At 39.0% G+C, this 14758-nt stretch overlaps 1 long non-coding RNA gene across 1 annotated transcript in view; it reads right to left on the bottom strand.

The window, feature by feature from the left end:
* Positions 1–2447: 2447 nt before the first annotated feature.
* LOC116763802 overlaps positions 2448–14758 on the bottom strand; it is a 131566-nt gene continuing 119255 nt past the window's right edge. Inside the window, exon 3 of the long non-coding RNA XR_004352622.1 lies at positions 2448–2543. This is a non-coding gene — a long non-coding RNA (uncharacterized LOC116763802). The remainder of the gene's footprint in view (positions 2544–14758) is intronic.

Raw genomic sequence — 14758 nt, 5'->3', positions numbered from 1 at the left:
GTGTAGTTCCTTCTGGTCGGGAACTAGAACTAACTTTTTGACCTCTTTCCTTTCTTAATTATGTCATAAAGGAAAACCATAAAATTATTTCTAAAAGAAAAATACGTTAAGAGGTCAAAACTAAGCTTACTTCGTAGAAAACCTGTTAATTGTAGAAAATTTGGAAAATATAGATCTAGAAATAAAGGGAATAAAATTCACCCATGATCACTTAACCTAGAGATAAATGCTGTCATTTAATTTAGTGTGTGAACTAATGACCTTTTTCTTCCTAACGTTGTATATGCTATCCTACAAAGCATTATGATATTAAACGTAACTGTTAAAAATCTATTGTTTTGGGACTTCCCTGGTGGCGCAGTGGTTAAGAATCCGCCTGCCAATGCAGGGGACACGGGTTCAAGCCCTGGTCTGGGAAGATCCCATATGCTGTGGAGCAACTAAGCCCGTGTACCACAACTACTGAGCCTGCGCTCTAGAGCCCACGAGCCACAGCTATTGAGCCTGCGTGTCACAACTACTGCAGCCCACGTGCCTGGAGCCTGTGCTCCAGAACAAAAAGAAGCCACTGCAATGAGAAGCCCACACACCGCAACAAAGAGTAGCCCCCACTTGTTGCAACTAGAGAAAGCTTGTGCACAGCAATGAAGACACAACACAGCCAATAAATAAATAAATTTAAAAAAAAAAAAAAAAAAAAATCTATTGTTTTCCTCATTTAATATATTGTGATCATTTTTAATATGTGCATAATATTCTTTATCATGTATAAATATAACATCATATATTCAGTTAATCCCATAGGGATGGACATTAAAGCTATTTCCATTTTTTATAATAGTACATATCACTGGGATAATAATCTTTATATACATTTGTATTTCCTTAGGAAAAATCCTAGAAGAGAAATTGAAGGTCAGTGGATATTTTAAGATACTCAGTTAGTGTGTTTGCAAATGTCCTTCTGGAAACGTGGTGCCAATTTGTATTTTCACCATTATGAGCCAACACGGGTGTAGTTCCTTTTTGTATGCTTTGCCAGTTTTACAGGTTACAGGTAGTATATCATTGTTTTTCTAATTTGTATTCCTCTGGCACTTTCTTTTGAACGTCTCAGATTTCCTTTAAGGACCTTTCCAACAGGCTTAGATTCTGATGGAAGCAATAAAAGATAAGAATGTGTAGCAGCCAAAGGAACATGCAGTGGGAGACACTGGCATTTAAGACATTTGAGACTTGAGGGAACAATGACCTTGAATGCTTTTATAGAGCCTCAGGACACTTAGTGGGAAAGATTCACAGCCAAGAAAATCAGAGAGGAACTGTGCCTGGGGATACAGGTTGGGATAATTCTTAAATTTGATTATTCAACTCTAATAACTAAAACCCCACTGTGGTCAGAAAGACTAAACACAAGAATTCTGGTGATTTTTGCTTCTAAGCTGCCTCACAATAAGGCAAGATTGTAGCAGTGGGGAAAGCGATGACCTTTGAGAAGTCTTTCTGCACCTTGAGACTCAGATTTTATAACTGGTTTGTACACCCAGGTATAATCGTGTCATCTTGTGGTGTGCATAGCTGGGTGTGCATGTCTTCACAGATCTCATCCCTCCTTATTTTAACTGAGTGTGAAAGAGACAGGAGCCCGTGCTAGGAAAGACAGGGACAATTAAGAAATAGCTCTGCTTTGGGGAAGCAAGTTAATTTACTGAACCACTGATTTACACTGAAAAACAATTTGCCCAAAACAATTTGCCAAATGCCCAATTTGCAAAATTTGGGGGAATGTTTAAAAAGTTTTAGTTTCATCATCGTCCTGTGCTTTCCCTTGCCCCGTCTCAGAGGTCTGCCCAGGCTCCTTTGTTAGAGAGGCAGGGTCCAGTTCAGAGGCAGGAGCGAGGAGAGGCAGAGGTAGCGGCAGGAACTATACTAAAACTTATAAACAAAACCCTCATGAGTCAGGAAATTGGTCATTCATGAAGTTAATTTTAGTAAACTGGCTTTCAACAAATTGGCCCAGAGCCCTGCTTTAACACCTTCTTCTGGAAATAACTCCTTTTCCTTCTCCAGTCCAAAGCGGTACTTCACCTAGACCTTCAGATTGTACCATTCCCAAGTAAAACACCAACACTCACCACTTGCTATGGGACTTAAAGATTTAACTGTTAGCTGCCTAAATGTTAACGTGGAATCCTAGAGGATCTTTAATAATATTTAATAATACATTCAAAGTCCACAAGATCATGGTGATTTGGAAATAACTTCTCTCACCTATTCCAACCTGCCCTCTAGCTCCATCCATGGTCATAGGGCATTCATGAGCCCCATTTTTGGATAGAGAACACCCCCAATCTTCGACCTGCATACCCTTTCCTGCAGCCCCTTTACAGCCTTTCAAAAACAAATGAGTAAATAGCAATCACGGCTGTCTCCACTTACCTCTGCCCCTGGGTGAGTTACTAGGTGTTTGATCCACTGCTGGACAGAGGCCTTTGAAAGCTGGGAGATTGGCAAAGAGGGCGGGTCCCTCGAAGTGATCTGGCCTATAGAGCAGAGACAAAGGAATAAGCAGATATTTTGCACTAAGACGAGCTTCCTGCCAGTTTTCTCATGAATTTTCCCTAAAATAGAAGTGCATCTACTTTTCAGCCTGATTACATTTTAAAAGCCCTCTTCTACCATCATAGCCTTGATAGATGCTAGACTCTACGGAAGAGTAAAGATGACAGGGATGGTGAGAAGGGTGAATCTCAGATAAAAGCTGTCCCCACACACGTTGGGGCATAGCAAATATTGGTTACGCCCACATTTTTGCAGTGCAACATTATGGTCTCCGTATGGGAAATGTAAAGTTGGTTAAAGTTACAGTGTTCAGAGGCATAAAAATATATGTGTAAAAACTTCAATAAAAAGTGTTATGTGTAGGGTGCCAAAATGGTCATGAACTTGATTGGGATGCCAAGGATGTTGGCAGACGTGGCAGAAGAAGCAAGTGAGTTGCGTGCCAAAATGATTAAGGAAGATGGAAGAGTGAACTGAAAAAGTGTCAAGGGTGCATTAATGTATGGACTGAAGTGTAAAAGAGGAGACATAATTGACTAATGGATGCAGGACACTTTCATCTGTCATGTTGGAAATCTAGCAGGTGCCTATTTAAAGTCAACCCTATAGCATTCTAGAGCTGGGGATAATTTATCTGCAGGTTCAAACCAGATTTGCTCTGGACCAAGCATGAAAACATAGTAAATATGTAGCCTTTTATAGAATCTTATCGCTCTAGATACAGGTATAGGTAGATATTTGTGAATTGAGGCAGATAATAACATAATAAATAGAGAGTAAACTATTTGTGTTCTTTTTTCTTTTTTGATCCTCATTCTGTCCAACAGAAGGACCAATTTCACACTTTACAAAAGGCAGTGTCACCTCAGATCTATGAACCATTTTATTTCAAACACAACTTACTATGACAATTCTGTCTACTGCTTGGTTGGGAAAAGGCCTTTCCATATCTCACTCACTGCAGAACAATCCGATTTTCTTGTAATATCCATCTGGTCTTTATATCTATCTCTTAAAATCTTAGGGCTGTTAGAATCAGATCAGAAATAATCCATGTAGAATGGAGCTGAGATTCATGCCACTGACAACTAGAAAGAGAGAGAGAGAGAAGCTAATAGCATCACAGGGACAGAATGGACTCCCTTACAGACCTCTGGAAGTCTAGCACCTTATGTTTCCTGAACCATTCATTGCAAGGCTAACTCTGAGGTCCTGGAAGGCAGTCACCTTCAGCCTGAGCAGCAGGGCTCCTGACCGTCTCTGATATAGGCCACGTGGCTAGTCTCTCTGTGGAATCACCAGAATAGCTGGATTGGTTACACTCTGTCATTTCAGAACACCCACCTCAACCCTCACCCTGTTTATTTGTTGACACTAGGGATTCTTTTTTAATTATTATTATTTAAATTTTTTATTCAATTTATTTAAACTGAAAAAAAAAATTCACCCATTTGCCTCACTTCCCAACCTTCACTTTTGGCAACCACCAGTCTGTTCTCTGTACCTATTATGACCTTTGGTGTCTTTGCGTTTTTTTGTTTCTTTACTGTTTTAGATTCTACACATAAGAGAGATCATACAGTATTTGCCTTCGTCTGACTTATTTCACTTAGCATAATATAATACACTCTAGGTCCATCCATGTTGCCGCAAATGGCAAGATTTTTTAATGGTTGAATAATATTCCACTGTGTATATATATTTATATATATATATATATATATATATATATATAGCCCATATCTTCTTTATCCACTCATTTATCAATGAACACTCAGGTAGCTTCCATGTCTTGGAAGCAATGAACATGGGGGCATATATATCTTTTTCAGTTAGTGTTGTCATTTTCTTTAGGTAAATACCGAAAAGTGGAATTCGTGGATCTTATTGGAGTTCTATATATTTTTAATTTTTTGAAGATTCTCACTAATGTTTTCCATAGTGGTTGCACTAGTATGCGTTCCCACCAATAGTGCACAAGGGTTTCTTCTTCTCTACACCCTCTCCAACACTTGTCATTTCTTGTCTTTTTGATAACAGCCATTCTAACAGGTGTGAGGTGATATCCCATGGTGGTTTTGATTTGTATTTCTCTGATGATTAGTTATGTTGAGAATCCTTTTATGTACCTATTGGCCATCTGTATGTCTTCTTTGGACAAATGTCTATTCAGATCTTCTGCCCATTTTTTTAATCAGATTGTTTGGCGTTTTTTTGCTATTGAACTGTGTAAGATTTTTTTGTTTTGTTTTGTTTTTTAATATATTTGGGATATTAGTCCTAAATAGATATATGATTCACAATAATTTTCTCCCATTCATTAGTTGCCTTTTCATTTTGTTAATGGTTTCCTTTACTGTGCAGAAGCTCTATAGTTTGATGTACTTCCACTTGTTTATTTTTGCTTTTGTTGTTTTTGCTTTTGGTGTTAGATTCAAAAAATCATCACCAAGACCTGTGTCTAAGAGTTTACAACCTATGTTTTCTTCTAGAAGTTTTATGGTTTCAGGTCTTATGTTAAAGTCTTTAATCCATTTTGAGTAAATTTTTCTGTATGGTATAAAATACTGGTTCAGTTTCATTCTATTGCATGGGACTGTCCATTCTTCCCAACACCATTTATTGAAGAGACTGTCCTTTCCCCACTGTATATTCTTGTAATTTGTCATAAAATAATTGACCATATATGCATGGATTTATTTCTGGTCTCTCTATTCTGTTCCACTGATCTATGTGTCTGTTTTTATGCCAATACAATACTGTTTATAGTTACTATAGCTTTATAATATAGTTTGAAATCAGGGAGTGTGATGCCACCAGTTTTGCTCATCTTTCTCAAGACTGCCTTGGCTATTCAGGATCTTCTGTGGTTCCATAAAATTTTTAGGATTGTTTGTTCTAATTCTGTGAAAAACGCCATTGGAATTTTGATAGGAATTGCATTGAATCTGTAGATTTCCTTGGTTAGTATGGACATTTCAACAATATTAATTCTTCTAATCCATGAGCATGGAATCCTTCCATTTATTTGTGTCTTCTTCAATTTCTTTCATAAATGTTTTGTACTTTTCAATATACAGGTCTTTTATCTCTTTGGTTAAAGTTATTCTTAGGTATTTTATCTTTTTAATGCAATTGTAAATGGGATTGCTTTCTTAACTTTTCTGATAGTTTGTAATTGGTGTATAGAAACACAACAGATTTTTGTCTATTGATTTTGTATCCTATAACTTTACTGAATTTGCTTATTAATTCTAATAGTTTATTGATGGAGTCTTTAGAGTTTGCTATATATAATATCATGTCATCTGCAAATAGTGACAGTTTAACTTCTTCCTTTCCAATTTAGATGATTTTTCTTTTTCTTGCCTAATTGCTCTGGCTAGGGTTTCCAATACTATGTTGAATAAAAGTGGTGGGAGTAGACATCCTTGTCTTGTTCCTGATCTTAGAGGAAAAGCTTTCAGATTTTCACCATTGAGTATAATGTTAGCTATGGGCTTGTCATATATGGCTTTTATTATGTTGAGGTATGCTCTCTCTATACTCATTTTGTTGAGAGTTTTTATCATAGATATTGAATTTTGTCAAAAGCTTTTTCTGCATCTTTTCAGATGATCATATATTTTTATCCTTCATTTTGTTAATGTGGTGTGTCACACTGACTGATTTGTGGATGTTGAACTATCCTTGCATCCCCAGAATAAATCTCACTTGGTCATGTTGTATGATCCTTTTACTGTATTGTTGAATTCTCTTTGTTAACATTTTGTTGAGGAATTTTACATCTACGTTCATCAGGAATATTGAACCGTAATTTTCTTTTTATGTGGTATCTTTGTCTGGTTGGTATCAGGGTAACGCTGGCCTCGTAAAATGAGTTTGGAAGTTCTCCTTCCTATTTTATTTTTTGGAAGAGTTTGAGAAGAATTGTTATTAATTCTTCTTTGAATGTTTGGTAGAACTCACCAGTGAAGCCATTCTGTCCTGGACTTTTGTTTGTTAGGAGGTTTGTTTGTTTTTTAATTTTTAATTTTATTTTTGGCTGCGTTGGGTGTTCATTGCTGTGTGTGGGCTTTCTCTAGTTGCAGCAAGCAGGGGCTACTCTTCGTTGCAGTGTGCGGGCTTCTCATTGAGGTGGCTTCTCTTGTTGCAGGGCATGGGCTCTAGGCACATGGGCTCAGTAGTTGTGGCATGCAGACCCTAGAGCATGCAGGCTTCAGCAGTTGTGGTGCATGGGCTCAGTAGCTGTGGCTTGCAGGCTGTAGAGCACAGGCTCAGTAGCTGTGGCACATGGGCTTAGTTGCTCCGGGGCATGTGGGATCTTCATGGACCAGGGATCAAACCTGTGTCTCCTGCATTGGCAAGTAGATTCTTAACCACTGTGCCACCAGGGAAGTCCCTGTTGGGAGGTTTTTAATTACTGACTCAATCTCCTTACTAGTCATCATTCTGTTCAGATTTTCTATTTCATCATTATTCAGTCTTGGTAGCTTGTAGATTTCTAGGAAATTATCCATTTCTTCTAGGTTGTTTAATTTGTTGGAGTATAATTGTTCATAGCAGTCTCTTATGATCCTCTGTATTTTTCTGTGGTATCAGTTGTAATATCTTAATAACTCCTCTTTCATTTCTGATTTCTCAGGAATTATTTTTTTTAATAAATCTTTTTATTCTGGTTAGAAATAAAGCTTAAAAATGGTTGGGAATGGTGACATGTTGCTTTAAGCTCACACTTAGCTCTAGAGGTGGGTAACAGAACTTTGTCTAGGAGCAGACTTCCATACAGGAAAAACAGCTCATTTGAGGGAGGAGGAGAAGCTAGAGGTATCAAACACATTCAGCACTTGGACCAGGGCCTTTATAGTCTATGGCCAAACACCTTATACTTTCTAGGAATTCAATATAAGTATTAAACCCAAAACTACTAAAACTGGAATTATTTAACATTAATAATTTGACTCTTTAAATTTTTGGTGTGTGAAGGATTGCATCAGTCTGTATCTGCAAATCAAGTGTTTTTCTTTCAAATCAGGTGCCAATGTTTCCCATGGCACATGCCAGCCCTCCAGCAAGTTATGAGTTATGTGTCGAAACAAGAAGGATCATCTCATTATAGAATTATGGCATCATTGAGTAGGAAGGGAGCTTCAAGTTCCGCTAGTGCAGCCTCCAAGCTGATACAGGAATTCTCTTTACAACATCCCTATCAGGTGGCCATCAAGTGTCAACCTGTGTATTCATCCAGACCTGGGCTGTCCAAAACCTCGAGAAAAGCTATTATGCTCTCAATAGCCTCAATTGGAGGAAAAGTTTTTGTTATTTTGAATCAAAATATACCTTTGTATAACTTTGATTGCTTCCCCTCTAGCGACTCAGAAAACAGTGTGCTCCCTTCGACATCATTGCCAAGTCAGTCATAAAATAAAAAGAACGCTGGAGTAAGTTTCCAGAGTCCCAGATTTGCTCCTTAGCTTTGCTGCAAATCAAATGTGAAACCTGTGTTTAAATTCAATTACCCTTTTACTCTTGATTTATTTTTTTTCCTTCTTGATAAGTTTCTTTTTAAAAGATCTGTATCTGTACATTTCAAGTGGAAAAATTTTTTAGCAAATTAAAATATTTTATTTAAAATTGAGAGATAGGTTTAAATTTTACTTTTGTATTACGAAAATTTTCAAACATGTACACGACTTGATTTGTAATAGAATAATGAATGCCCTTGTAATCAATACCCAGCTGTAAATATACCAAGTTGTGATCAATGTTATTTCATCTTTATCCTCACCCAGTTTCCCTCTTTCCTGGATTTGTAACGAAGCAAATCCCAGGTATCATATAAAACTATCCATAATGATTCACAGTTTCTCTAAAATATAAGGACTGTGACTTTGTAACAACAAATAATTCCTAAATATCTTAAACTATACAGGCATTGCTCACATTTCTCCAACATGTGCATCCTCTCTCTCTCTCTCTCTCTCTCTGTCTCTCTCTCTCTGTCTCTCTCTTTCTGCTTGTTTGAATCAGGATGCAAATGAGAGCCTATCATTGCAACTGGTTAAGTCTCTTTTAATCTACAGATTCCCCTGTCCATCTAACTTTTATTTTTTCCTTAGAATTTTATTTCTTAAATAAAATAGGTTATATGTCATTAGTGTACAAATGACAGCATTGTGAATTTGTGCTCTTATATTTGTTTCTTTTTTTTCACCAGTGTATCTTTTTAGTAATGTAGAAGTGGAGTTTCTGGGTCAAAGGGTAAATGCATATGTAACTTAACAGAATATTGTCAAATATTGCAGTATTGCAAAATAGTGTCTCCATAGGTCTCATACCACTTTGCATTCCCACCATTCCTGAAAGGCATTAGTGATTTTGGAGGCTGCTAAAGCTCTAAAATTATAGAAAAAGTATTTGATGAGACCTCCCATGTTTCCATGAGTCTTCTCCTTTCCAGGCTAAATTTATTCTAGTTCTTGCACATTTGATAAATAGACCTGATGTGTCCTCAGCCATTAATAAAATTCTTAAACAGAAGTGGCTTAAGACACCTTGACAAGTACCAAGACACTTCCTTCCAGGATGACATTGGCTGGGCAACTTGAACTCATCAAAATGCCCATCTATCATTTCTCCACTCCGCTTTTATGAGATTGTATCCAATGCACAAAAAATTAAAATTCACTTGTTATCTGTGTCTTTCCCCTCAAAATGTAGTATATGAACTAAGACAGTGATCTCAGATTCCTTGAGCTTGTATCTTGTCTCCATCAACTGTGCTCCACTGGATCAGTTATTTAAACCTCTCTGCCTCTGTTTTATTGTTTGCTATATGGGGTTTTTTAAAGTACCTGTTGTGATGATTACAAAAGATAATACACGTAAGGGATTTAAAACAGCATCCAGCAAGTTGTAAGTCTTCCCAAAATGTTGGTTCTTAAAGAAAAGCTACTGGGCTTCCCCGGTGGTGCAGTGGTTGAGAGTCCCCCTGCCGATGCAGGGGACACGGGTTCGTGCCCCGGTCCAGGAAGATCCCACATGCCGCGGAGCGGCTGGGCCCGTGAGCCACGGCCGCTGAGCCTGCGCGTCCGGAGCCTGTGCTCCACAACGGGAGAGGCCACAACAGTGAGAGGCCCGTGTACGAAAAAAAAAAAAAAAAAAAAAAAAGAAAAGCTACTAATCTGATAACAAGGTCCAAAAAAATTACATAATTTAGCAAGAATTACTGTTATTGAATGTGCCCTGGAGGATTTTTCCTGGAATTTACACATGCTTATCTCTAGTCTCTGAAAACCATCTCTAGTCTCTGGAAATTTTATCAGTTAGGGTTAAGTTCACTGCATAAGAGATACTCCAAAATAACATAATCAAATAGAAGTGTGGTTTTTTTCCTGAAATAGAAGAAATCTAGAGGTAAACAGCTCAGAGTTAGGTATGATGGCTTCATGGAGCCATCAAGAATCCAGGTTTCAGCCTTTCTTCTTCACTATTCTGAGCATATAAGTTAGACTCTAAAAGGGCTTCATTACAGGATGGCAGTAGACAGAACAGCAAAGAGACAAAAGGACCACTCTTCCCAGCTAAGTGATCTCAGTCAACCCGGAAGTCACATTAATACCAGATCTTATATTTCACACTAGCACATTAATAACTGGCTGTTATAATTCATTGGTCAGAATATAGTCACATGGCCCTAGCAAGCTGTAAGACAGGCTGAGACGTGTATGCTTTTTTTTTGGCCGTGCCATGCATTATGAGGGATCTTAGTTCCCCAACCAAGGATCAAACCCATGCCCCCTGCAGTGGAAGTGTTGAGACTTAACCACTGGACCACCAGGGAAGTCCTCGTGTATGCCTTTCATGGGATGTATTACCCCCAGATGAAATCAGAGTTCCATTACCAAGGAAGAAAAGGAGACTAGCTGTTGGGGTGATCAACTAGGTGTCTCTGTCACAATATTTTTGCATCTTTTGATACCTCTCTTATTCTCCATGTTTCATTATGATTATCCACAGTGATGACGGGATCACATCAGCACCTTATTATAAGAACCTGGGATAAACCTTCTCCAAACTGCAGAACCAATGAAAGAAATGTGGTGACCCTAGCATTACAATAGGTGCTAAAGTTATGAAGATGAATAAAGTAGGGACACACTTCAGTCTTTTTGGAAAACACTTCCCCTTATAGGTCTGTAAAAATTGGTCTTCTTTATGCCCTGGTCCTTCCTTTTTCTAATCAAAATCCTTCTAAAAGTAGACAGTAAGCCTTCTCCTGCTGCACTAGTTTCTTTTGAGCAGTCTTTACTTTTTAAAGCCTCCAGTCATGGAACTGTACCTATTTTTCTCTGATAATTAAAAATCTGTATACTATATTATTCTCTATATTTTCCTCTTAGTTTATTTTGAACACTAAGATGACAGGATTACTTTTTCCCACATTCTTCACCATTTCACTTTATCTTGCGTTTCTTCCCAGTCACTCAAACTTAAGCCCATGATGGTAATTTTCTTTTTCTTTTTTCTGCCTGCTGAAAGTTGAGCCTCGTGACAAAGTCAGTTAACAATTCCTCAGAAGACCTGTGTTCATCAGAAAGAATCTTTCTCCCAATATTAAGATGATCACATTTTAAAATTCAGCCTTGAACATGGTTCTGTCACACCATCTACACTTATAAACAACAGGGGAAAAACCACCACCGTGTGCATGGGGTAAAGAAATCAGACCAGGTGATCATTATGTGATAACGTATGAACAATAGATGGTATAATGAACCAAAAATGAGCTCGGCAAAACTCCCAGTTACTTTCCATCAAATAATTTCTATGATCTGCTTTGCCTGTGAAAAGTAGAACGAACACATTATCCCACATTTACCTGGGGGTGGAGTTGCTGGCACAAATCCAAAGACTGGAACAGTAACTCTGTGCTTGGCTTTACACCTTTCCAAGGTCTTTGCCCTCTAGAGTGTATGTGTCTGTGGGAAGGAGCCCAAAAGCCTGATTATGCTTCATAGACTGGACCCGCATGTCCCTGAGTTTCCCAGCAAACATGCCTGGGAGCCCCTCTGAGAGCTGTAGAAGTTCAGCTCCTGGGAAGAGCAGATGAGTTCCTGGTTTCCAGTTAGATGGTGTGGAATGAGTACACAGACAAACTGCATGAGAACAGGTGGTGTATTTCCTGGCTACATTACCCTGTGCCATCCTGAGGCGGACCAGGGGAAGGAGCTGACCTTCAGAGGTCCAAGCTTGGCATGAGGCACAGTCAATATATGGGAGAGAAATCACACAGTTACAAAAGGGAAACCTGGGGCTTGTTCCTCACTCCACATCCTGCCCTCTACTGCACAGTGGGGCATGGCACCTGCTCAGCTTGGACCAGTCATCAGGCACTCTAAAGAGTTACAGCATGTGTCCCTAAATCTTCTGAAAATGAATCTATGTGTGAAACGAAATAACACAGCACCGGTCATGGCGAGCACAGAAGAACCATGACTGGAGTTTCATGAGTATTCTGGTCTGGATATCAGAAACACAAAATTGCCTACAACACCCCCCAGAAGGAAGGATCATTTTTTTCTCTGCCTCACTCTGGAGCTGGGACATCTCAGCTCATCTTCTCTAGCCCCTGCACTAGGATTTGTACCATCAGCTCCCGTGGCTCTCAGACCTTCAGACTCAGACCAAATTACACCACTGGTATAAGCCTAGGTATTGGCTTACAGATAGATAGAAGATCATGGGACTTCTTAACCTCCGTAATCATGTGAGCCAGTTCCTCATAAGAAATTAATTAATTAATTAATATATATTAAAGAGAACTAGCCCTCCCCCACTTACTGTCCATATGACCTCGGCAATTCACCTGATCTCTCTGAGCCTTAGTTTCCTCACTGATAAAATAAAGAAGTCAGATGATCTCAAAGCTTTTCCCACCTTTCAAACCTATGAGTTCTGAATGCTAAGGTCCTTGAACTCTCCCAAGTTCTTTACAGCCACCCCTATAACTCCTTGCAAACAAATATTAGCACAATTATAACCATTAGCGTTTCTATAATTTACATGCAATTCAAGTAAGCCAAGCACACTGGGCTTGGTGCCACTTACTGTAACCTATTGTCACCTATTACAGTTATCTCTGTCCATAAAGTTTCTGCCTTTCTCTCTAAAATCGACAACACCATGTATTTCAGAGCCACAGGGTAACAACCTGGATTTGAGAATGGAAGTGTACTGGAAGTCAACCAAGCAAGACCTGGATACTAGTTCAGCTCTGAAATTGTCTAAGGGCCTTTGGTTTCATCACTTAGGTCTTGTGTGCTTCATTCTTACCAGCTGAAAGTGGACATAACAAAACCTTCACTACCTACCTCATAGGATTGCTGTGAAGTGCTGAATCCTAGAAGCTGACCCACCAGACCAGACCTACACTCAATCACCTTCCACCAGGCACCACTGCCATAAGTTCACCCCAGACCAGAAAATCCCTTCATTCTTGTTAGGGAGGGCTGACATTACTGAAGGGTTAGAAATCCTATTCTTATCCCAGCTTACCTTTGCAGCTTAATCTCTTGCTGACTCTTAAGACACACTCTCTAGCCTATATATCTAGGAGATATAGATATATATATATATATATATATATATATAGCCTAACCTAGCACATAGTAGAAATTGCAAATTAGTAGTTTTATTATAACAGTGATCATGTTTAGCATTTTCACACCTTTGTTTATGTCATTTCTCCTCCTGAGTATCTTTTTCTTCAAAGCATAATTATAAACTTCTGTAGAAAAAAGTGAATGTTCTGACCTCTCGTGTTTACATATCTCTGATAAGCAGTTTCCAAACCTATGTTTATTGTGGTAAGTTTTGCACGTGATATTTTTTTTTACTATGCATATGCTCCTGGAGGTCACCAGACTGTGTCTGATATATTTTTAAATAGAGTCCCAATGCCAGCTAGCCTACAACACTTCTCATAGAGAAGTCAATAAATACTGAATACATAATTAATAAAGAGTTAATGAAAACAGACCCGTGAGCCCAGAAATCATTTCTTGGCTGTGTAGCTTGCTTGATTTTGCCTTGCCATTTGGCTTAAGAAGGGCAGAAAGGGTATTTTCAGACTTGCCTAAAGTGGGAGTCGCTATGTACCTGATGTCATTAAACCCGTGGCCCTGTCTGCCCCAGAGTCCGTTCCATTTCTGAGCATGTCTGTTGGGCTGAAAGCAAAAATCTTTATAATAGGACTAGACATTTTAATAGCCCCTGGGGAAATAAAAGCACTTCTTGAAGGTTATTTTTTTCTGAATAAAAGTAGTCTATGCATAGAACAGCTAGAAAATATGTAGTCATTACAAAAAAATATATTATTCTGTGCCCCTGAAATCATAATACTGCTAAGTGATGTTTATTGGATTTTCATCATATGCTGCATCATCAGAGGCACTGTCTCACTGAAGCTTCACGATAACTGTATTGTAGAAATCATTACTATTTGCATTTTACAAATAAGGAACTCGTGATAGAGAGATGGCAAGTCAGTTGTTCAAGGTTACACAACTACTTGGTCACGACCAGAGCTCTCTACCCGGACATAAACATTTGAAGAATTTCAAAACAAGATGACTTCCCTATTCTGAGACTCTTAACCTTTGGTCTCCAAGGTATCAGAATATGAAAATGGATAGGAGCTTTCATGGTCACGGTGCAGCCTCCATTCAATTAGCCTTGAACTTAGACGCTTCTCTTTCTCTCTTCCTCTCTGTGTCTCTCTCTCTCTTTGATTTTCTTTGGAAAAAAAAACTGAAAGTAAACTTGGTCTCCAATGGTTTTCATCAGTGGTCGCTACAGGGCTTTCCCAATGCTCAGGAAAAACAGGTCCTTGTGACCTTTTGCCAGGGATTCTCTGTGCATGACTCAGGCATCAGCAGCAGTCAAAGCCCAAGCACAAGGATGCCTATTGGCAGGTTGCACTGCCCCAGGGGGGAGCGGGGGCTCCTGGCTTGCCTGTACCTCTCTGCCAAATGCTTGAGGTGCAAGGTCCTTCATAGCACTTTCCTCCTCCAATATAGGCACCAAGAAGCCCGTCAGTAGAGCCTCCCACCCAATAAAGGAAGTTGAGAGGCAGCAGCTAATCAAGCCAGGTGCCGGAGAGCAGAGAGGGAGAGAGGACTGAGGTGGGAGAGGG

Source organism: Phocoena sinus, chromosome 12 (assembly GCF_008692025.1).
Source record: "Phocoena sinus isolate mPhoSin1 chromosome 12, mPhoSin1.pri, whole genome shotgun sequence".
NCBI classification, from domain to species: domain Eukaryota; kingdom Metazoa; phylum Chordata; class Mammalia; order Artiodactyla; family Phocoenidae; genus Phocoena; species Phocoena sinus.
The sequence above is the reverse complement of the archived record's forward strand: the minus strand, read 5'-3'. Positions and strand labels throughout refer to the sequence as shown.